Raw genomic sequence first — 22799 nt, forward strand, 5'->3', positions numbered from 1 at the left:
CTTTGCTTTATCCTCACAATGGATTTGCAATGTTTACCTCAGCTGAAAGTACTTTATTTGTTTACTCTTTCTTTCCTCCTTGTTTCTTTTTCTTAGTAACATGCATGATTCTAAAAGATGGTGGATTTGTAATTCTTGTGAAAGATGTCATTGGCATATGCACCAGGGGGGAGGGTTTACCCACCAGCAAGGCTTTTCCCACCACCAATTTTTCAAAATGACCAGGACCTTTAACAGTTGCTTATTTGCCATGGTCCGAGCCTGACCGACAGACAGATCGACTCTGGCTTCAGAGTCTCAGATCGGATTCAAAATTTGATGACTTATACTAAATATAATTCTGAAAAAATTGTTATTTTTTATTTTTTTTCTCCCACTGCTGCTCATCCCTCAGCTTTTATTTGAAAATGCTCTGCACGGTTGTCATGCAACACATATTGTCATGCTGCTCTGGGTACTGTAGTTCCACAGCAGCCGGGTGAAAACTACAACTCCCACCATGCATCTCACATAGCCTTTCTCAACAAGGACTGCAAATCCAGCCCAGTTCAAGGATTCTTTTCTATCTTATGGTCATATACTATGGGTTGTCATGATGCACTCTGGGTATTGTAGTTCCACAGGAGCAGAGAGGAAACTCCAACTCCCGTGATTCACCTCTTTTGCACAGTGTCCTCTCACAAGAGCTAGAAATTCCCAATATCCAAAACCCAGGTGAAAATTCTAACTCGGGGACTGAAGCAGACTTAGAGAATAGCAAACCTCTGTGTGTGTAGGCTTAGTGACTTTTCCATACTTGCATAATCTTTTATGTTTGTTATGCTATAATTATTTTTTTAGCTTTCTATACAGACATGAGAATAAAATACATAGGTAAACAATATGAAGAACTTATTTGGGCAATTTGGTCTGCTTTGTGGCAATTCCTGTTTGGTAGCTCTAAACCCCTCCAGCCCCACATCCCCACCTGTACTTTATGGTCCTCGGACTCTGATTTCTTGTGTACTCTCCCTTCCACCATTCCCCTGTTGGTGGTAGAACCTTCAACTGTTTTGGTGCAACTCTTTGGAATTCCTTCTCTAAACCTCTTTTGCTTTGCTTTAAAATTCTCATCAAAACCTATCTTTTCAACTGTGCATTCAATCATCTCTCCTACCCCTGCTTGATGTTCGTGCTGTTCTATGTGGAGCACTTTGGAACGATTAAGCGCTTAAGGGCGGGAACTATGTATCTTGGCTTCTTTATCCACACTTTTTGTTTTTTCTTCCCTCCCTTCAGCTGTCCTTCATTCTGCCAACTCAATTCACACCCTATCTAGAGCCATCCTTTATTCCTTAGCCTGTCCCATTTCCACCTCCCCCTGCCTTGGATATCTCTTAATGTCTCTCAATGTCTCCTGCTTCCTATCCCATCACTGACCTTCCCTTTTGTTCTATCATCCCCTCCCCCTTTTCCCAGCCCCCAAACTTGCTTTCCATTTCCTGCTTTTTTCCCCAGTTCTGACGAAATGTCATCGACCTGAAACATTAACTCTGTTTCTCTCTCCACCGATGCTGCCTGGCCTGCTGAGTTTTTCCAGCGTTTCCTGTTGTTATTTCGGATTTCCAGCATCCGCAGTATTTTGCTATCGTATGTATCTTGGCTGTACAGGATGCTACTTGCCTGTGCCTTATGATTATTTTGCTTTCAACTGGAAAAACAAAGCACCACTGTAAACCATTGGCTGTGACTAAATGAGTCAACAAATGGCAAAGTTCCCAATCGACTGATTAAATTACACTGAACAAATAAAGCCTAACTAATTTGTTCTTGCACATAAAACTGCAGGTTGATTTGCCTACTTTAGTTTAAACTAAATGGCAGGGGGTTGGGAACCTGAGCAGGGAGACAGAGGAAAGGGAAAGAAGGATAAAAGCAAAAGATAGGAAGGAGAAAAACAAAAGTGGCAGTCAGAGAAATCAACGGTTTAAATCAAACATGGCCACAGTAAATAATAATTCTAATAGGTCTAAGAGCGTTAAAAAAACAAGCCTGAAGGCTTTGTGTCTTAATGCGAGGAGCATTTGTAATAAGGTGGATGAATTGGCTGCGCAAATAGAAGTAAACAAATACGATTTGGTTGGGATTACGGAAACGTGGCTCAAGGAAGGCCAGGACTGGGAACTCAACATCCAGGGGTATTCGATATTCAGGAAAGATAGGCAAAAAGGAAAGGGAGGTGGGGTAGCATTACTGGTTAAAGAAGGGATTAACACAATTGTAATGAAGGATATTAGCTCTGATGAGGTGGAATCTGTATGGGTAGAATTGAGAAATACTAAGGGGAAAAAAACATTCGTGGGATTGGTTTATAGACCTCCAAACAGTAAGGCGGAGGTTGGGGATGGCATTAAAAGAGAAATTAAAGAAGCGTGCAATAAGGGCACAACAGTCATCATGGGTGACTTTAATCTACATATAGATTGGGCCAAGCAAATGAGTAACAATACTGTGGAGGAGGAATTCCTGGAGTGTTTACGGGATGGTTTGCTGGACCAATATGTCGAGGAACCAACCAGAGATCAGGCCATCTTAGACTGGGTATTATGTAACGAGAAAGGATTAATTAGCAATCTTGTTGTACGAGGCCCCTTGGGTCGGAGCGATCATAGTATGATCAAATTCTTCATTAAGATGGAGAATGAAGTAGTTGACTCGGAGACTAGGGTCCTCAATTTAAATAAAGGAAACTATGATGGTCTGAGGAGCGAGTTGGGTAGGATTGATTGGGGAATGGCACTCAAAGGGTTGACGGTGGATAGGCAATGGCAAACATTCAAAGACTGAATGGATGAACTACAGAATTTGTTCATCCCAGTTTGGCATAAAAATAAAACAAAAAAGGTGACCCAACCGTGGCTAACAAGGTAAATTAGGGATAGCATAAGGTCCAAGGAGAGGGCATATAAATTGGTCAGAAAAAGCAATAATCCTGAGGATTGGGAGCAGTTTAGGATTCAACAAAGGAGGACAAAGGGATTAATTAAGAAAGGGAAAATAGAATATATGAGAGTAAGCTTGCAGAGAACATAAAAACTGACTGTAAAAGCTTTTATAGATATGTGAAGAGAAAAAGATTGGTGAAGTCAAGTGTAGGTCCCTTGCAGTCAGAATCGGGGGAATTTATAATGGGGAACAAAGAAATGGCAGACCAACTAAATACATATTTTGGTTCTGTCTTCACAAAGGAGGACACAAATAATCTCCCAGAGATGCCGGGGAACATAGGGTCTGATGAAAGGGTGGAACTGAAAGAAATCAGTATTTGTAGGGAAATGGTGTTAGGAAAATTGATGGGACTGAAGGCCGATAAATCCCCAGGGCCTGATAATCTACATCCCAGGGTACTTAAGGAAGTGGCCCTAGAAATAGTAGATGCATTGCTGGTCATCTTCCAGAACTCGATAGACTCTGGAACGGTACCCATGGATTGGCAGGTAGCTAATGTTACCCCACTATTCAAAAAAGGTGGTAGAGAAAAGGCGGGGAATTATAGACTGGTAAGCTTGACATCGGTAGTGGGGAAAATGCTAGAGTCCATTATAAAAGATGTAATAGCAGAGCACTTGGAAAGCAGTGACTGGATCGGACAAAGTCAACATGGATTTACAAAAGGTAAATCATGCTTGACTAATCTACTGGAATTTTTTGAGGATGTAACTGGTAAAATAGATAAGGGAGAACCAGTGGATGTGGTGTATTTGGACTTTCAGAAGGCTTTCGATAAGGTCCCGCGTAAGAGATTAGCGTGCAAAATTAAGGCACATGGGATTGAGGGCAAGGTATTGACTTGGATAGAGAACTGGTTGGCGGACAGAAAGCAAAGAGTTGGAATAAACGGGTCATTTTCCGAGTGACGGGCAGTGACTAGTGGGGTACCGCAGGGATCGGTCCTGGGACCCCAGCTGTTCACAATATATATTAATGATCTGGACGAGGGAATTGGATGTAATATCTCCAAATTTGCAGACGACACAAAGCTGGGGGGGAGGGTATGCTGTGAGGAGGATGTCGTGAAACTCCAGCACGATTTGGACAGGTTGGGTGATTGGGCAGAAACATGGCAAATGCACTATAATGTGGATAAATGTGAGGTTATCCACTTTGGTGGCAAAAACAGGAAGGCAGATTATTATTTGAATGGTAATAGATTGGGAGAAGGGGAAGTGCAAAGAGACCTGGGTGTTCTTGTACACCAGTCGCTGAAGGTAAGCATGCAGGTGCAGCAGGCGGTTAAGAAGGCAAATGGTATGTTGGCCTTCGTAGCAAGAGGGTTCGAGTACAGGAGCAAGGATGTCTTGCTGCAGTTGTACAGGGCCTTGGTGAGACCACACCTTGAGTATTGTGTGCAGTTTTGGTCGCCTTACCTGAGGAAGGACGTTCTTGCCATGGAAGGAGTGCAGCGAAGATTCAGCAGGCTGATACCTGGGATGGCAGGAATGACGTATGAGGAGAGATTGTGTCGATTGGGCTTATACTCACTGGAGTTTAGAAGATTGAGAGGGGATCTCATCGAAACCTATAAAATTCTGTCAGGCCTGGACAGACTAGATGCAGGAAGGATGTTTCTGATGGCCGGGGAGTCCAGAACCAGGGGTCATAGTCTAAGGATAAGGGGTAAGCCATTTAGGACTGAAATGAGGAGGAATTTCTTCACCCAGAGTGGTGAACCTGTGGAATTCTCTGCCACAGAGGGCGGTGGAGGCCAGTTCATTAAGTATATTCAAGAAAAAGTTGGATATATTTCTTAAGGCTAAAGGGATCAAGGGATATGGGGAGAAGGCAGGGACCGGGTACTGAATTTGGATGATCAGCCATGATCTCATTGAATGGCGGAGCAGGCTCGAAGGGCCGAATGGCCTACTCCTGCTCCTATCTTCTATGTATCTATGTATCTATGTACTCTGCATACCTCCGGCAGGCACGCGCCAATGCCCTCACCAATATGGCGTCCAGAGCAACTCGCATCAAAAGTGCGCGCGCATGCCACAGACACCATTTTGGACCTCCAAGGCCACATGTAGTACCCAAAAGACAGGCTCTGTGAATCTTAATTTTGCACCCTAAGTCTGCAGGAAGAGGAGGCCTTAGACATTATAGGCAGTCAGACAGGAGAGGCTGTTGGAGATGGCAAAGTTGGAAGTGAGGTAGCACAGTGTTATTAAGTAGGTGTAGACAGGCTGAGGAATTTATGGCACTTTTTGTTCTGTAAACATGGCTTGTACGCATACAGTTGAGTGCATTTCTATGCATGCTTTCATTTTGGGAGTTTGGATGATAGCAGGGGAAATGTAGACATCCATCCTACAAAGGATCAAGTCCTTGATCATAATGAATTTTGTAAGCATGCAAGGAGATAGTAGGCAGGTGTGGCAACATTATTTGTGGAGTCAGTTTTTATTTATTGAAAGCATTAGGCTATCAGTTGTCTTTGCCTTTCTCTGGCTGATGGATGTCCTGTTCCATGTCCACTCCTTCCTGTGTACCCTCTTCATCATCATTGCCTTCACCTTCCAGAAGCAGCAATCTTTTTTTTATTGCAAAGTTTTGAAGTACCCAGAAGTTTACAATAATTATTGAGAGTCACTCTGGCTTGTACTACAGGGCTTCATCAGATTTATCCAGGTACCTTAAAGGCAGCTGGTGAATGCTTTTAGTCTGCTTGATCACACCTTGTAGTGGCATGATCCTTATATCGGTTGTCCCACTTTGTCTGCAGAAGTCTTACTAGAGTCATAGCCCTGGTCATCATTCTGTTACATGGCTCTGACTCATGAGGGCTGGTATAGTAGACTACTGCGTCAAGAAAGCATCATGGCAAGTTCCAGAATTTCTAGCATTGATGTGTAGGATAAAGTGATTTGGCACATGCATTGTGTCAATTGCTCTTTGCACCTGTGAGAATGTTGCCAGTCTGTAGCGGGATAGCTCTATCTCACTGTTACTCTACTGCCATTGGGAAGGATATGAATTATGTAGCATTCCTGAATAAAGCATGAGTGACCTCTTGGTCCATTTGTGAGCTACTGGCTGACTAACGTGGCAAAAGCCACTTGATGCTGCCTGGAAGGATCCAATTGCAAAGAAATACAAGGCAGTTCGGATCTTGACTGGTACAGCCAATGCTGTTGTCGAGCCTGCTCCGCCATTCAACAAGATCATGGCCGATCTTCTACCTCAACTCTAATTTCCTGCACTATCCCCATATCCCTTGATTTGCTTAATATCCAAAAATATACTGATCTCTGTCTTGAATATACTCAACAACTGAGCCTCCACAGCCCTCTGGGGTAGAGAATTCCAAAGATTCACCACCCTCTGAGTGAAGAAGTTTCTCCTCATCTCAGTCCTACATGGCCGACCCCTTATTCTGAGACTGTGACCCCTGGTTCTAGACTCCCCAGCCAGGGAAAACATCCTCCCTGCATCTACCCAGTCAAGCCCTGTAAGAATTTTGTATGTTTCAATGAGATCACCTCTCATTCTTCTAAATGCTAGAGAATATACACCTAGTCTACTCCATCTCTCCTCATAGGACAATCCCCCCATCCCAGGAATCAGTCTGGTGAACCTTCATTGCACTCCCTCTATTGCAAGTATATCCTTCCTTAGGTAAAGGGACCAAATCTGTACAAATACTCCAAGTGTGTTCTCACCAAGGCCCTATATAATTGCAGTAAGACATCTTTACTCTTATACTCAAATCCTCTTGTAATAAAGGCCAACATACCATTTGCTTTCCTAATTACTTGCTGTACCTGCATGTTAACTTTCAGTGATTCGTGTACAAGGACACCCAGGTCCCTCTGAACACCAACATATTCCAATCTCTCACCATTTAAAAAATACTCTGCTTTTCTATTTTTACTACCAAAGTGGATAACTTCGTATTTCTCCACATTATATTCCATTTGCCATGTTATTGCCCACTCACTTAGCCTGTCTATATCCCCTTGAAGCCTCTTTGCATCCTCCTCACAACTTACATTCCCACCTAGCTTTGTATCATCAGCAAACTTGGATATATTAAATGGCCCAGAACTTCGGGTCTCCACGGGTGAGTACGCACGGGGTACTCACCCGTAGGTCCAATGGAAGTGCCGGTTTCCTGCATGCACTGCGCATGCGCGGGAAATCGGCACTTCCGTTCCCCTGAAAGGGGTTCAGAGTTCGAACGCGTGCGTGGGAGAGGCTGCGCGTGCGTATCGAACTTACGTTTTCTTTTGCAGTTTTTCCCGGGAGGGCAAGTCTTCATAAGTTACATATTTAAAAAGCAGACGCAAGGCCTGCTTTTTACAAGGTAAGTGGTGAATTAATTAAAATTAAAACATTTTTTCCCCACAGGTTTATTATTTTTAAATACTTTAAAGAAAGGTAAGTTTATTTTTAGCCCCGTTAGAAAATAAAATTATTTTTTTCAAAAATTTAAATTATTGTTTAAAATAGTTATTTCATGTAATTTATAATTTATTTAAAAAATGTGATTTAAAAAAAAAATTATTTGAAGATTTAGTGATGTTTTGGGGCCCGTAGTATTTCTAAGTTTTGACAGCACTTCCTGTCAAACTTATGAATAGAGCATTCCCTGCTCCGATTGGCTCCCCATGGCCCACGTGATCCCACGGGACGCATTGAACTAACTGCGCCCCTGGGATACACAAACACTGCGCGCCGGCAGCTGGAGCAGGCCCAGGATCGGAATTCCACGGGGGCCCACAGCTCAACAGCCGGCGCACTAGGTAAGTGTAGGTTGGGGGCTTACACCCGCTGGAAGCCCCCGACCCGAATTTCTGGGCCATTACATTTGGTCCCCTCATCCAAATCATTGATATAGATTGTGAATAGCTGAGGACCAAGCACTGATCCTTGCGGTACCCCACTAGTTACAGCCTGCCACCCTGAAAATGACCAGTTTATTCCTACTGTTTTCTGTTCATTAACCACCCTCAATCCATGCTAGTATATTATCCCCAATCTCATGCTTTTATTTTTTATTTAATAACCTCTTCGGTGGCACCTGACAGAATGCCTTCTGAAAATCCAAATACATCACATCCACTGGTCCCCCCTCATCTATTCTGCTAGTTACCTAAAAAAACTCTAACAGATTCATCAAACATGATTTCCCAGAGTCCAGCATTTTCCCAACTACTGATATCAGGCTAACTGGTCTGCAGTTCCCTATTTTCTCTCCCCCTCCTTTCTTAAATAGTGGGGTTACATTTGCTACCTTCCAATCCGCAGGAACCGGTCTACAATCTATGGAATTTTGGAAGATGACAACCAATGCATTGCTATTCTCTTTCAACACCCTAGGATATAGGCCATCAGGTCCAGGGAATTTATAGGCTTTCAGTCCCATTAATTTCTCCAGTACTATTTTCTTACTAATACTAATTTTTTCACTTCCTCATTCTCGCTTGGCTCTCCACTATTTCCGGGAGGTTTTTTGCGTCTTCTTCGGTGAAGACAGACACAAAATATTGGTTTAATTTCTCTGCCATTTCCTTATTCCCCATTATAATTTCTCCTCGGTCAGAAAAGCCCTTTTTGGTTTGTAGAGCCTGGTGAGTAGGTATATGCATGTAGGGAAGAGATGCTTTCTGTGGCAACTGTCTAAAAGCTTCCAATATAGTCTCTTCCATTTCCCCATCCTCCTCCTCCTCTTCGTAGCATAAGAATAGAGGGATTCCCACTGAGAAATCCATTTCCCCCATGGAAAGCAATACATTGAACAAAGCTGATTAAAACTAGCAGCAAGAGTCCTAGCTGAACCTCCAAAGCACTAAAATGAATATACAGGGAAAATAACACGAACCTTCAGTAGCAGCACACAAAAATGGTCTCATCAGTATGGTATGTGCCTAAGAGATAGCTTACTACAGCTCCTACTGCCACTTGTATAGTGACAGTAATTATTCGAGATGGGTTTGGGGCATAATATATGAATAAAATTTGCAATATTTAAACAGTGCCCCAAGTGCACATCAAGTATTTGTGGTAAGTATGGCAAAAATTGTCAGAAATGTAGGAAATTATTAAAACTTAAACAGTAAAGTGCACTTTTGTATCATAGGCGTGGAAAAGCTTCAGTCTCAGTGACAAGATGCTTAAGATAGAACCAGAAAAAACACTTTGCAGCAAGCAAAATTGATATTCCACTGACGTAAGGATGAATTCTCCTCTGATTTCACATCTATTTTGTGGCAGATTTGAGGTGTAAAAGGACTTCTTAAAGGCCATCACCTCAAAAATACATCTTTCCAAGAAATCCCTTTAAGGCCTGTGGAGAGCCCAATTCACCACATGTAAATGGAGTAGAGCGTGTGGTAAATGGAGTAGAGAATGTGGCTAATTCCTTCAACCCATTTCCCCCAACTTATGCCCCAAACCCTCCCCAAATAATTACCATCACTATACAAGTGGTAATAGGAGCTGCAGTAAGGTATCCCCGGAGGCAGATACCACACTGATGAGGCCATTTTGTGTACTGCAGGTTTTCATTAAAAGATGCCATGCAGTAGAGATACCCCAACCACTGTTGGCCACTTTACTGTTCTTTAAATCTGCCAGCTGCTCTTGCATTTCTTGCCGTCACGCACTAGCTCTTGCCACATCTGCCATTTTTCTTCCCCTACCACCTATTTGCCACTTCATTTACTTCCGATGTTCCCCACTCTGTGGCCCCTTCTACCTTCCCACAAACTGAAACATCTTCCAGGTATGCACTCCTTCTCCACTGAGGTACTGATCAGCCCTTCAAACCACATTCCTGTTGAGACACCCTTTAATCTCCAATCCTCTCCTGAGGCACTTCTCAGCCAATCGCTCGGCACCTAACCAGTTTCCCAACGAGCACCAGACCCAGAGAGAGTCTACCATTGTTCTCATTCCCCCATCCCTCAGTCCAGTCTTCCATTCATTTCCCCCTCTCCTTCTCTCACCCTTTACCCACCCCTCTCTTTTCCACTCACTCTACCTTTATCTTTCGCCTCTCTTCCTTTCTCCCCCTCCTCCACTCCCCCAGTCCCATTCCTCCCCACTCCCCCATCCACTCCAATTATCCTCCTGCACTCTAGCCCTGCTTGATCAGAGATAGATCAATTGATTATTATATCAATAAAACAATACATGATCTCAGGATTCTAATGGTAATACCCCTGAATGTTGTGACTCGTTGATTACAGTAGGGGTTCCACCCAACACTACGCACCAGCCTGCAGCACACTCCCTCCTCCATCCACACATTCAGAAATGGTAGGTATTCTCTGAAGAGATCGCAAAGTCTCTGAAGAATGGACTCAGTCAAGAATATTTTTGTGGACTTTATGGGATTTTTCTGAGTGTATTTTCCCTGTTATGGGAACACCCTGTGCAGATACGTGAAAGACTGGTTTGTTAAAACTCAAGAGAACGCATGGCAGTTGGCTGTAACAAAAGGACTGTCCGTCATCCAGTATGTATGGGTTCACCCGACAGTCCTGGAAAAAGGAAGGGGGCCATTGAACTTGATTAGAAAAACCACTTTAATATGCAAAGCACTTCTCACCTCCATCTCAGAAGACAAGCAGAACAATGAACCCACTGGCCTCACCCAACCAAAAGGGAGCCAGTTTTTTTCCCCAACACAAAGACCGAAAGATATGTCCCAGATTTAGGGCCATTAACCCAATATGCATGGGTCCGAGGATGACTCATCACTGATTAAGCACCGGAGTGCTTAGAAGCAAATGGATTTTAAAGATTGGCGGGAAAAGATAGGGACTACTATAAAGATAGACTCTTTTCCACCACACTCTCTCTCTCTCTCGCTTCCTGCTCTTACAAGATCGAACTACCAGAGAAGCCAACGAGCAGAGCGATCGAAACCGACCGCATGTGGGGGTAAGCATAGTCTCTCAGAAGTGAAGCTTTTGGGCTATTCCGAGGGTGGGAGCTTCGTTTGGTTCAGCCAGGTGAAGGGGTTTATGCAACTGGGTAATTCGTTGATAGGGGTGGAATTATAGTCCACCATAGCAACAAGGAATTACTGCTGGTTATAGTCCCCAGTTTTGTACTGTATGTATGTTGATTGAAATCTGGATTTTATTCTCCACAGGGACAGTGATTTCGTTTAGTAGTGCATGTTTTAGCCAGTGTATGTTAGACCAAATAAATATAAGTTTGATTTTTCACCGAAGCATTCCTGTCCGTGACTTATTTCATTTACACTCTGAATAATTATTCCCGGGTATAGAACTTTCGTAAGGCGGGGGTGATTTGAACCATCCGTCTAGCAATTGGGCTAGGATCAAAAACCGCTTACATCTCTAAATTCTAAAAGATTTTTCTTACCAGAATCTGCAGAAGTGGTAGATAAGTAGAGCTAGATAATGCCGCTCCAGACCCAAGCCTATTACTCCCCTTTCTCTTTCAGCTGTCGTGTTCCACTTTCCTCCTTTTCTCTCATCCAGCAATGCCAGCTTTTATCTTCCCTTCTCCACAACCACACCTTCCTTGATCTCTCTTCCCAACCATCATTACTCCCCAGTAAACCTTTTCTCCTACAATTATCCAAGGCTCAAATGCCTCCTGGATGAGCCCGCAGCTTCCCTTTGCGCCTCCCTCAGCATTCATAATTGTGCCCACTGTAGGACTCACCATTTGCTCTCCATCTATTTACAGATTCTGGAGCCCTGTCCTTAATGGTGTCAGCTGTGGCTTAGTGGTAGCGCTCACGCCTCCGAGTCAAAAGGGTTTATGGGTATAAGTCTCACTCCAATCTAGTCTGACACTTCAATGCAGTACTGAGGGAGTGCTGCACTGTCTTTTGACCTGCTTTGTTGGGCATAAAAGATCCATGGCACTATTTTGAAGAAGAGCAGGGCAGTTCTCCCCAGTGTCCTGGCCAATATTTATTCCTCAACCAACATTACTAAAACAGATTAACTGGTCATCATCACATTGCTGTTTATGGGACCTTGCTGTGTGCAAACTGGCTGCAGCATTTCCTTCATTACAACAGTGTCTACACTTCAAAAAAAAGTACTTCATTGGCTGCAAAGCACTTTGTGATGTCCTGAGGTTGTGAAAGGTGCGATATAGGATCATAGAATGGTTACAGCACAGAAGGAGGCCATTCAGCCCGTGTCAGCTCTCTGCCCTTTCCCCAATATAAATGCTAGTTCTTTATTTAAAGATTATAAATCTAACAGTGCATTCTGTAATTTGGTGACGGAATGCTGTTGATGCCTTTCACTTTACAAGTTTGACATGTACTTCCAATGAGATGAAATTTAACAAAATATTATTTTGTAATGTAATATAATGAACGGTTTTATACATGTGAAAACTTTGCCTTTTGAACAATTCCACTTCGTGTTTTACTGCAGAACTTCTCGTGTAGCTACTCCAACATCCACTTGCCTCCATTTATTTTTTTAAACCACCTTCAGCTCCTCTTGTAATAACTGATCCCATTACATTAGCTCTTGTTTTATTCCCTGTTTTTAGTTTCCTCCCAGCATGTGTTTTATTTACTCTTATTTTTCATCTTCTATTGCATTTCTCCATCAATTTATCCAAATTCTCTTCTGTTTCTGGTTTGTAATTTTTTCTTCTATTTTGCTACTGAAAGATATTTTAAGCCTTAGGATTTCTGTTATTCTGTTGTTCTCCTTTGAATAACAGTTCAACTTCAGTTTCTCTTTTTCTTCCACCATTCTCCTATTACTCCTACATATGGGTATGATCTTGTGGCCATTACAGAAACATGGCTGCAGGGTGACAATGCCTGGGAATTAAACATACCAGGTTATTTAACGATCAGGAAGGACAGGCAGGAAGGAAGGGGAGGTGGGGTGGCTATGTTAATAAAGGAAGGAATCACTGTAATACAGAGAAATGATATTGGGTCAAAAGATCAGGATAATGAAACAGTTTGGGTGGAGGTAAGGAATAATAAGGGGAAAAAAACACTAGTGGGCATAGTCTATAGGCCTCCGAACAGTGGCAACTCTGTTGGACGGAGTATCAATCAGGAAATAGTTGAGGCTTGTAATAAGGGAACATCTATAATTATGGGGGATTTTAACTATCATATTAATTGGACAAATCAAATTGGGCAGGGCTGCCTTGAGGATGAGTTCATTGAGTGTATTAGGGATGGGTTTCTTGAGCAGTATGTAACTGAACCGACCAGGGGGCAGGCAACCTTAGATCTGGTCCTGTGTAACGAGACAGGATTAATTAAAAATGTCCTAGTAAAGGATCCCCTTGGAATGAGTGACCATAACATGGTTGAATTCCATATTCAATTAGAGGGTGAGAAGGTTGGATCTCAAACAAGCATGCTAAGCTTGAATAAAGGAGACTATGAAGGTATGAGAGCGGAATTGAGTAGAGTGGACTGGGAAAATAAATTAAAGGGTAAGACGATACATGATCAGTGGTGTACATTTAAGGAGTTATTTTACAACTTCCAAAAAATATATATTCCACTGAGAAGAAAAGGGTGTAAAAGAAAAGACAGCCATCCGTGGCTAAGTAAAGAAATTAAGGATAGTATTCGACTAAAAACAAGGGCATATAAGGTAGCCAAATCTAGTGGGAGGATAGAGGATTGGGAAAACTTTAAAAGACAGCAAAAAATAACAAAAAGATTGATTAAGAAAGGGAAGATAGATTATGAAAGTAAATTAGCAAAAAATATAAAAACAGATAGTAAGAGTTTTTATAGTTATATAAAAAGAAAAAGGGTGGCTAAAGTAAATGTTGGTCCCTTAGAGGATGAGACCGGGAAATTAGTGGTGGGAAATATGGAGATGGCAAAAACACTGAATGAATATTTTGTATCAGTCTTTACAGTAGAGGACACTAAGAATATCCCAACACTGGACAAACAGGGGACTATGGGGGGGGAGGAGCTAAACACGATCAAAATCACTAAGGAAGTGGTACTCGGTAAAATAATGGGACTCAAGGCGGATAAATCACCTGGACCTGATGGCTTACATCCTAGGGTCTTGAGGGAAGTGGCGGTAGGGATTGTGGATGCATTGGTAATAATTTTCCAAAACTCCCTGGACTCGGCAAAGGTCCCGGCCGACTGGAAAACTGCTAATGTAACACCCTTATTTAAAAAGGGCAGTAGACAGAAGGCTGGAAACTATAGACCGGTTAGCCTAACATCTGTGGTAGGTAAAATTTTGGAGTCCATTATTAAGGAGACAGTAACAGGACATTTAGATAATCATAATTTAATAGGACAAAGTCAGCATGGTTTTATGAAGGGGAAGTCATGTTTGACAAATTTGCTGGAGTTCTTTGAGGAAGTAGCATATAGGGTGGATAAAGGGGAACCAGTGGACGTAGTGTATTTAGACTTCCAAAAGGCATTTGACAAGGTGCCACACAAAAGATTATTGCTTAAGATAAAAAATCACAGGATTGGGGGTAATATTCTGACATGGATAGAGGATTGGCTATCTAACAGAAGGCAGAGAGTTGGGATAAATGGTTCATTCTCAGACTGGCAATCAGTAACTAGTGGTGTTCCGCAGGGGTCAGTGCTGGGTCCCCAACTCTTTACAATCTATATTAACGATTTGGAGGAGGGGACCGAGTGTAACATATCAAAGTTTGCAGATGATACTAAGATGGGAGGGAAAGTACTGAGTGAAGAGGACATATAAAACATGCAAGGGGACATAGACAGGCTAAGTAAGTGGTCAGAGATTTGGCAGATGGAATACAATACTGGAAAGTGTGAGGTTATGCACTTTGGCAGGAAAAATCGTAGAGCAAGTTATTATCTTAATGGCAAGAAACTGGAAAGTACTTAAGTACAAAGGGATCTGGGAGTCCTGGTGCACGAAACTCAAAAGGCTAGTATGCAGGTGCAGCAAGTGATTAAGGCGGCCAATGGAATGTTGGCTTTCATTGCTAGGGGGATAGAATATAAAAATAGGGAGGTATTGCTTCAGTTGTACAAGGTATTGGTGAGACCGCACCTGGAATACTGCGTACAGTTTTGGTGTCCATACTTAAGAAAGGACATACTTGCTCTCGAGTCAGTACAAAGAAGGTTCACTCGGTTAATCCCGGGGATGAGGGGATGGACATATGAGGAGAGGTTGAGTAGATTGGGACTCTACTCATTGGAGTTCAGAAGAATGAGAGGCGATCTCATTGAAACATATAAGATTGTGAAGGGGTTGGATCGGGTGGATGCGGGGAAGATGTTCCCGATGATGGGTGAAACTAGAACTAGGGGGCATAATCTTAGAATAAGGGGCTGCTCTTTCAAAACTGAGATGAGGAGGAACTACTTCACTCAGAGGGTGGTAGGTCCATGGAATATGCTGCCCCAAAAAGCTGTAGAAGCTACATCATTACATAAATTTAAAACAGAAATACACAGTTTTCTAGAAGTAAAGGGGAATTAAGGGTTACGGGGAGCGGGCAGGAATTTGGACATGAGTCTAGGTTCGGATCGGTCATGGCCCTGTGGGTAGCGGAGCGGGCCAGGGGCCGTGTAGCCTGATCCTGCTCCTATTTCGTGTGTCTAATTCTGTTAGATTCAGGAGATGGTTCTGTGATAGTGGATTGGCGGTTAGGATCAGATCAGCCATGATCTTATTGAATGGCGGAGCAGGCTCGAGGGGCCGATTGGCCTACTCCTGCTCCTATTTCTTATGTTCTTATTACTCTGCTGTCTTTTTTTTTGTTGAACTCTTTTCAGTTCTTGCCCTATCTAGGATTCTCTTTCCCCCGTTTGCTTCCAGCCTTTTTGTCCATTTTCTTTCCACTATCTTCTAAAGACATTTTACAGTCAGACCCATGCTCTAATTGACCATCTCCTCTTTCTGAATTTCATCTTGTCTTGAGTGTGCTAACTCTTCTTGAGTCTCATATGCCAAGATCTTGGCTTGTTTCTATCCCATTACACTTCCCATAATCCAACCCACTTGATTGGTACCCCATTCACCACCTTAAACATTCACTCCCTCCACCACTGGCGTACCGTGGCTGCAGTGTGTACCATCTACAAGACACGCTTGCAGCAACTCGCCAAGGCTTCTTCGGCAGCACCTCCCAAACCCGCGACCTCTACCACCTAGAAGGGCATGGGCAATGGACACATGGGAACACCACCACCTCCAAGTTCTCCTCCAAGTCACACACCATCCCGACTTGGAAATATATCACCGTTCCTTTGTCGCCGAGTCAAAATCCTGTAACCCACTAACTCTCAGCACTGTGGGAGTACCTTCACCACACGGACTGCAGCGGTTTAAGGAGGCAGCTCAGCACCATCTTCTCAAGGGCAACTAGGGATGGGCAATAAATGCTGGCCTCGCCAGTGATGCCCAGATTCCCCGAATGAATAAAAAAAATGGATACTGTAATCTTCAAATACCCGTGCTCAGATCTGGTATATATTGGGGTACTAGCCCCTTTCTTCTGCTGTTTGTAGAAATTAGAAGACATTCATAGGTCAAAAAACTACACATTATTTTAGCAATACAGTAGTCAGGTTATCTTAATAAAAATGTTTTGCTGAAAAGAGGTTTTGCTGAGTGTCAAAGTAGTTCTATCAAAACATTTTATCATCAGCTATCCTGAAGAGCTGAAATGAAATGACATCAATAGGATACAGCAGGTTTTAAGGATGCCTGGTGTATTACCACAGTCGTGATTAATTGACATCACAGAGGCATTCAGATTATTCCCATGACCAATTGCCAATGGAGGCTGAAGAGAGCAAATTGTTATCTTAGCCAGTATAAGATAGATAACAGCTGCTGTTGAGCGCCATGGTCTGGGGATTTAATCTACGGATACAAAAACGATAGCACTTGAGAGCTATGTCTAGTTTGAATACTTATCAAATTGGGATATTACCTACAATCTCAATTGGTGGGCTGACAACACTCTAAAATCCATAGTCTATTAAAAAAAAATTGCAAATTATTTGTCACGTACAGCGAGAGTTGGACTTGGCATTAGTCAAAAGTGTCTTTCCATTTGTGAAAGGTTTCCTGTGTAATGATGGAAAAACATTGGAGAACCTTGCCAACCACATTAATAGTCCAATCTATATGCTTACAAGCTGTACTGACAAGTTGCAGCTGCTGGAGTTGCAAGTTCAAAAAAGAACAGTTTCCATTCAAAGTCCATGGCTGGTATTATTGTTCAACTGCAACATAATTTAGTGACTGTCATCCAAGTGGGGACTGTAAAACTAATGGGTCTAATATTCTTCACTAAAGCATCATAGTCATTCCTATAAATGCACCTTAATGGATTTAAAACATCTGGAAATTCTACTGAGACTTTATGGACATAGCAGCTCCCAAATATGTTCTTTTAAAATTCATCAATATAGAGTTGAAATAGCCCAGGGTGAAGTTGAGAGCGATCTGGGTATTAGTAGACTCAGCACTTAGGCATGTCCAGTCACTGTAAAACAACAATCAATAAAGCAAATATAATGCTGAATTATATGAGCAAAACAGTGAAATACAAGCCATAGGATGTTGTGTTAAAACTGTACGGTGTTCTAATCACACTGCACTTTGAAGCAGTGTTCCAATTTTAGCATCCAGTTTTGGTTGGCAAGACTCAAACCCTGGATACAGTTTTGAGAAAAGCATGAGAATAATCCTTAGTATCAGAAGACTAAGTTATGAGGAAAAACTGGGAATTACCAAGGTTTTCCAGCCTTGAAAGGAAGCAAATAAAGGAGTCCTTAAAGAGGTACATTAAATAGTAAACAGTATAGAAAAGATAAATCTAATACGGCTTCAAACTAAATATGGGGGAGGAGTAGGTAAATATTCAGCTGATATGGTTGCTGTTATATCTTGTTGTATTCCTTTAAAATCCAACTATTTCCATAATTTTTGAGTAGGGAAAAGGTATTGCATTCTGGCAGCATAAATCCATCTTTACTTAAAAGTCCTAAGGGTCACAAATTAGTTGGATACTTAAAATGTGACGTGATGAAACACCACATTCCATTGATTATAGTAGTAATATAGCCAGTGGTATTCGGTGCACAATAGTCTCAGATGAAGAACTCACAAATAACACCTTTTTGGTTTGGTTTAAAGCTTTCCCACCTATTTTCCAATATGGTTTCCAGAATATGTAGTGATGGTAGTTAAGAAACATATCCGCTTATCTCAAAAATTAAAATCTCTAGGCTCCATTCTCAGGTGGGAGATGCATTCACGGAACCATCAATTAAATGGTGACATGGAACATAGAAGAATCTTGTTAAAGTACAATGCCAGAGACCAGAAGTTGCTTAAGGCTCCATTAATGGGTATTTTTTAATATTTGTTCTCAGGCTTTGGGTGATGCTCGCAAGGCCATATTTATTGCCTGTCCATGGTTACCCTGGCAAGGTGGTGGTGGGTCTTCGCCTTGAACCACTACAGTTCTTCTGCTGGTGCTGTTCCAGCAATGGTGTTAGATGGGGAATATCAAGACATTGACCCAGTGACGATGAAGCAATGGAGATACATGTCCAAGCCAGGATGGTGTGTGACTTGGAGAGGAACTTGGAAGATGATGCTATTCCCATGACACTGCTGTTCTTGTCCTTCTTGGTGGTAGAGGTTTCAGGGTAGGAAGGCGCTTTTGAAGTAAGCTTGCAGAGTCACTCCAGTGCATCCTGTAGATCATACATACTACAGCTACACCATATCAGCGAATATTGAATCTGGTGGTGGGGTGCCAATCAAGCAAACTACCCTATGCTGATAGTGTTGAGCTGCTTAATTGTTGTTGCAGCTGCACCCAGGTGAGAGGTGAGCCTTGTAGATGGTAGTGAGGCTTTGCAGGATCAGGTGGTGAGGCACTCGATGGAGAGTATAAAGCTTCCGTCCAGCTCTGTAGCCAGCATTGATATGGCTGATTTGGTTAAACTTCTGGTCAATAGTGACCACCAAGTTGTTGATGTTGGGGGACTCAATGATGGTGGTGCCGTTGAAGGTCAAGCAAGGATGATTATCTGACACTTGGCGGTATGAATGATAACTCCTACTTGTGAAGCCTAAATATGGATATTATGGAGCTCAACATTGTGGAATCATCAGTGAACAGCCCCACTCCTGACCTTATGATGAAGGGAAGGTCATTGATAAAGTAGCAGAAGATGGTTGGGCCAAGGATGCTTCCCTGAGAAACTCCTGAAGCGATGTCCTGAGGCTGCATTGATTGGTGTCTGAAAACCACCAGCATTTTCTGGTGTGTCAGAAAGCAATACTGAAGTAGAGATCTCTGGTACGTAATACTGGATTTTGATGTGGATGAGGGAGATAAAGACGGTGTGAAAATCAACATAAAAAATAAAGTGGAAAAGGTACATGAATTCATTTCTGTCTTGTACTGTATCTTTCAGTGCCAGCTCTTATTCTGGTACAGTACACACTATATAGAAGCTATTTCAATTATATAAATATTGCAAACGTCCACACTGTTCAAAAACATATAGCTCCCTTGTGCTAAATGTACTTTTACCAAGACCAGAGGGATTATGTCTGGATGACCATTTAAGAAAACATTCAGCTGTTGACAGTAGTTGGAAAACTCTGGTACTTTCCTCTATATATAGTTTCTTTGTGGAGATTTCTAAGGCTTTTTTGTCTGAGTTTCACATCTGACTATTCACTTAAGTACAGTCTGACAAAAGCAAATGTAATTTTAGAATTCAAAGAAGATATTGTAAAGCATCAAAAAACCATATCCCTCTTTGCATTTCACTGCTATAAAAACTCACAGCTCAAAAATAAAGAAATGCAATGCTGAGTTAAGGGGTAGCTTTGCACTATTGACTTGTGCCACCTAGGAAATGGGAGTTAGATTGTCCCAAACACATTGTTGAGAGAGGATACTCATCCATCAGTCTGGCTGGATTATAACCCAATTCCAGAGGTAAAAGGATCCACTGAAATCTCCACTGCTTGCAATTTAGTTGTGGACTGTTTTGGGGTTTACATTCATAACCACAGAAGGTCAAAGTTAATTTTCTTACTGCTTGATTATTGGGCTGCTTGGTTCAGGTCCATTATTTACATCAACTGATCAGTACTCAACACATAAATGAATAAGACTGGAAAATACCACAGTTGTTCCTGGAACTTCAACCCATGACCAAAGAGGTATAGATTAATCTTCCCACAGGCTACAAATACAGGATTGCTTAAAGGAGGAGTGGTCTACACAAAGGTCCAGAAATTCTAGAAGTCCTAAAGGGCATTCCTTAGAACCCATTGTTACCATGCTTTAAAATTGGAAGTAAGAGGCAAATTAACACTGTGTACGTAAACTCCCAGGACCCTGCACCCTCTTTAAAACTGTACCATTTAGTTTATATTGCCTTTCCTAATTCTTCCTTCCAATACGCATCACCTCACTCTTCTCTGCATTAAATTTCATCTGCCATATGTCTCTCAATTTCACCAGTCTGTCTATGCCCTCCTGAAATCTGCTGCTATCCTCCTCACTGTTAACAATATTTCCGAGTTTCATGTCATCTGCAAACTTTGAAATTATGCCCAAGTCCAGCTCATTAATATATATATCAAAAACTTGATTGCAAAATCTAAATGGCCATGGGTTTGATTTGAAGTCATATTTTAGAGGTAGACAAACATTTTCCTAAATATTATATAACACGTTGGAGCCACGTTGCAGTTGTGATCTAAAAAGTGCCTATTTTAATTACCCACCCACCCTCAATCTACCCGTTCTTAGGGGTTAAAATTCCCACAAGTAAATCAAAAATGGGGAATTCAATTCACTGCAATGCAAAGTTGCTACTCAGTAACATTAGAGTTATTAATTTTCAAGAAATAAATGAATTGGTCAGTCACAAGTAGTAAGTAGGAAATCTTTAATTGGTCTGCAAGTAAACTGACCGAGAGTCGAGAGCATGTATATGTACTCAAATTGGCAGGTTGTGACCAATGTTCCCTGTAAGCTGCGTAGTGCTCCAGGGGTCCGTGCAGCCGGCTTTTCAATAGAAAAAATGCGCTTGCATGGTATTTTGAAGGGGCCGCACAGCCCGAAAAAAAATTACAGGAAAGACTAGTGGCATACCCCGGGATCTGTACTGGAGCATCAGCTTTTCACTTTATTTATAAATGGCTTAGATGAAGGAATAAAGAGTGTATATTTAAGTTTGCTGACAAAGTTACGTGGCACAGTAAATATAGTTGAGAGCAGAAAGTGGCAAATGGACAAAAACAAAATTTCTATACAGAAATGGGAAATAAGGACAGGTGGTAGCTATATCGATTTGCCTGTGCACATGCCTGTGCCTAATCCATTCAAGGTTGTTGTGATTTTAAAACGAGTACATTACAGAATGCATTAAACAGAACAGGCAGGTCATCTGCATTCCTGGGCATCGCTATGCTAGCAATTTTCAGTGCACTGGCGTGGGGGGGCGGGGGGGAGTGGTCTCTTTACAAATGTGGTAGTTGTCAGTAAACAAGGCTTACTTGTTTCAATCATGTGGAACTATCACAATTCAGAAGGACAGGAGTATTAAAAGGTATGGAGGTGGTGTAGGAGTGGCTCGTGTAGAGAAAAATACTGGGGGAGTCTTGGTGAACCAAATGACCTATTTTAGTGCTGTAACACTTATGATTTTACTGTTTTCATCCTTGTGAGGAAAATGTATGATCTACAGGAAAAGCCTGATCTTGATTTGGCAACATTTTATTGGTAGAAGTATGATTACAAATGATGGGCAGTGGATACAGGATATGTAGCAGACTGGAAATCTCGGATCTGAAGTGAACGCAACAGAAATGGCTATATGTTGATTATATTAAGATATAAAATGATGTTGAAATATTAAATGTATTACATGATGTAATTACACTGCGACTCAAATTACTTTTCCAGTCTCAAAATTTCTGTATCTAGCATTTTGTGGCAGAAGTACTACACATCTGGCCTGTTGGAAAGAACTGAAGCAAAATGAACTAGATATGCATTGTTGCAATCTTCTATTTTTAAAAAATCAATACGTGATATTTCTGGAATCTCTCATCTTCTCCGCTCCCATCCCCTCTCCATTTATCTAAATATTTGATACCGAGAATGGTCTCATGAGTCAATGTTTACCCAATGGCTGTCATATATCATTCATCCTTTTCTCACTGAGATAAACTGCCCAAAGAAATCTATTTATTCCCATAATACAAACCATTATCCTGAAATTATAAGACAAATTAAAAGATCGCTGTCTGGTCAAATCAGTGGCAGCGAAGCAATACACAGACTCTATAAATTTTTAGCTACTGATTTGCCAGTTCAACTTTCTTAATTTTATGATTTTAGACAGCTGTTGAGGTTAAATCATTAAGAAAACAGATCCAAGGTAGAACCATATTTCCTGGCATGGCATGCAGGATGTCATTTCTAAGTCATGCCACTGTGACATGAAGTGTGCGAGGTTGCTAGGTAATGGTAAAAATGCAGTTGGGCATGGAATAGTGATCCCATATTTACAGGAATTCCTGTGTTTTACAAGCAACAGTAATTCTACACAGATATGGGAATCTTCAAACATTGTACTTCACTGAAAACCAACTACTTGTAAATTTGTGCAGGAAATTCTACTCCTTCAGATAAACTGCAGAGAAAATGGGATTTTTTTTTAATTTTTTTAAACCAGATCCACCAAAGATTTGTGAATAGGTGAATTTATAAATAAATCAGCATCATAGGGTACGAGTAACTAGTGAATTGTACCAGAT

General features: G+C 41.7%; 1 protein-coding gene across 1 annotated transcript in view; it reads right to left on the bottom strand.

Moving 5' to 3' along the window:
* Positions 1 to 22799, bottom strand: part of ccdc24 (coiled-coil domain containing 24) — a 144570-nt gene that overhangs the window by 13738 nt on the left and 108033 nt on the right. The gene's annotated exons all lie outside the window — the stretch shown is intronic.

This window comes from Somniosus microcephalus, chromosome 3 (assembly GCF_052327205.1).
Source record: "Somniosus microcephalus isolate GS21.2 chromosome 3, FLI_Smic_1.0, whole genome shotgun sequence".
In the NCBI taxonomy this organism is placed as follows: Eukaryota; Metazoa; Chordata; class Chondrichthyes; order Squaliformes; family Somniosidae; genus Somniosus; species Somniosus microcephalus.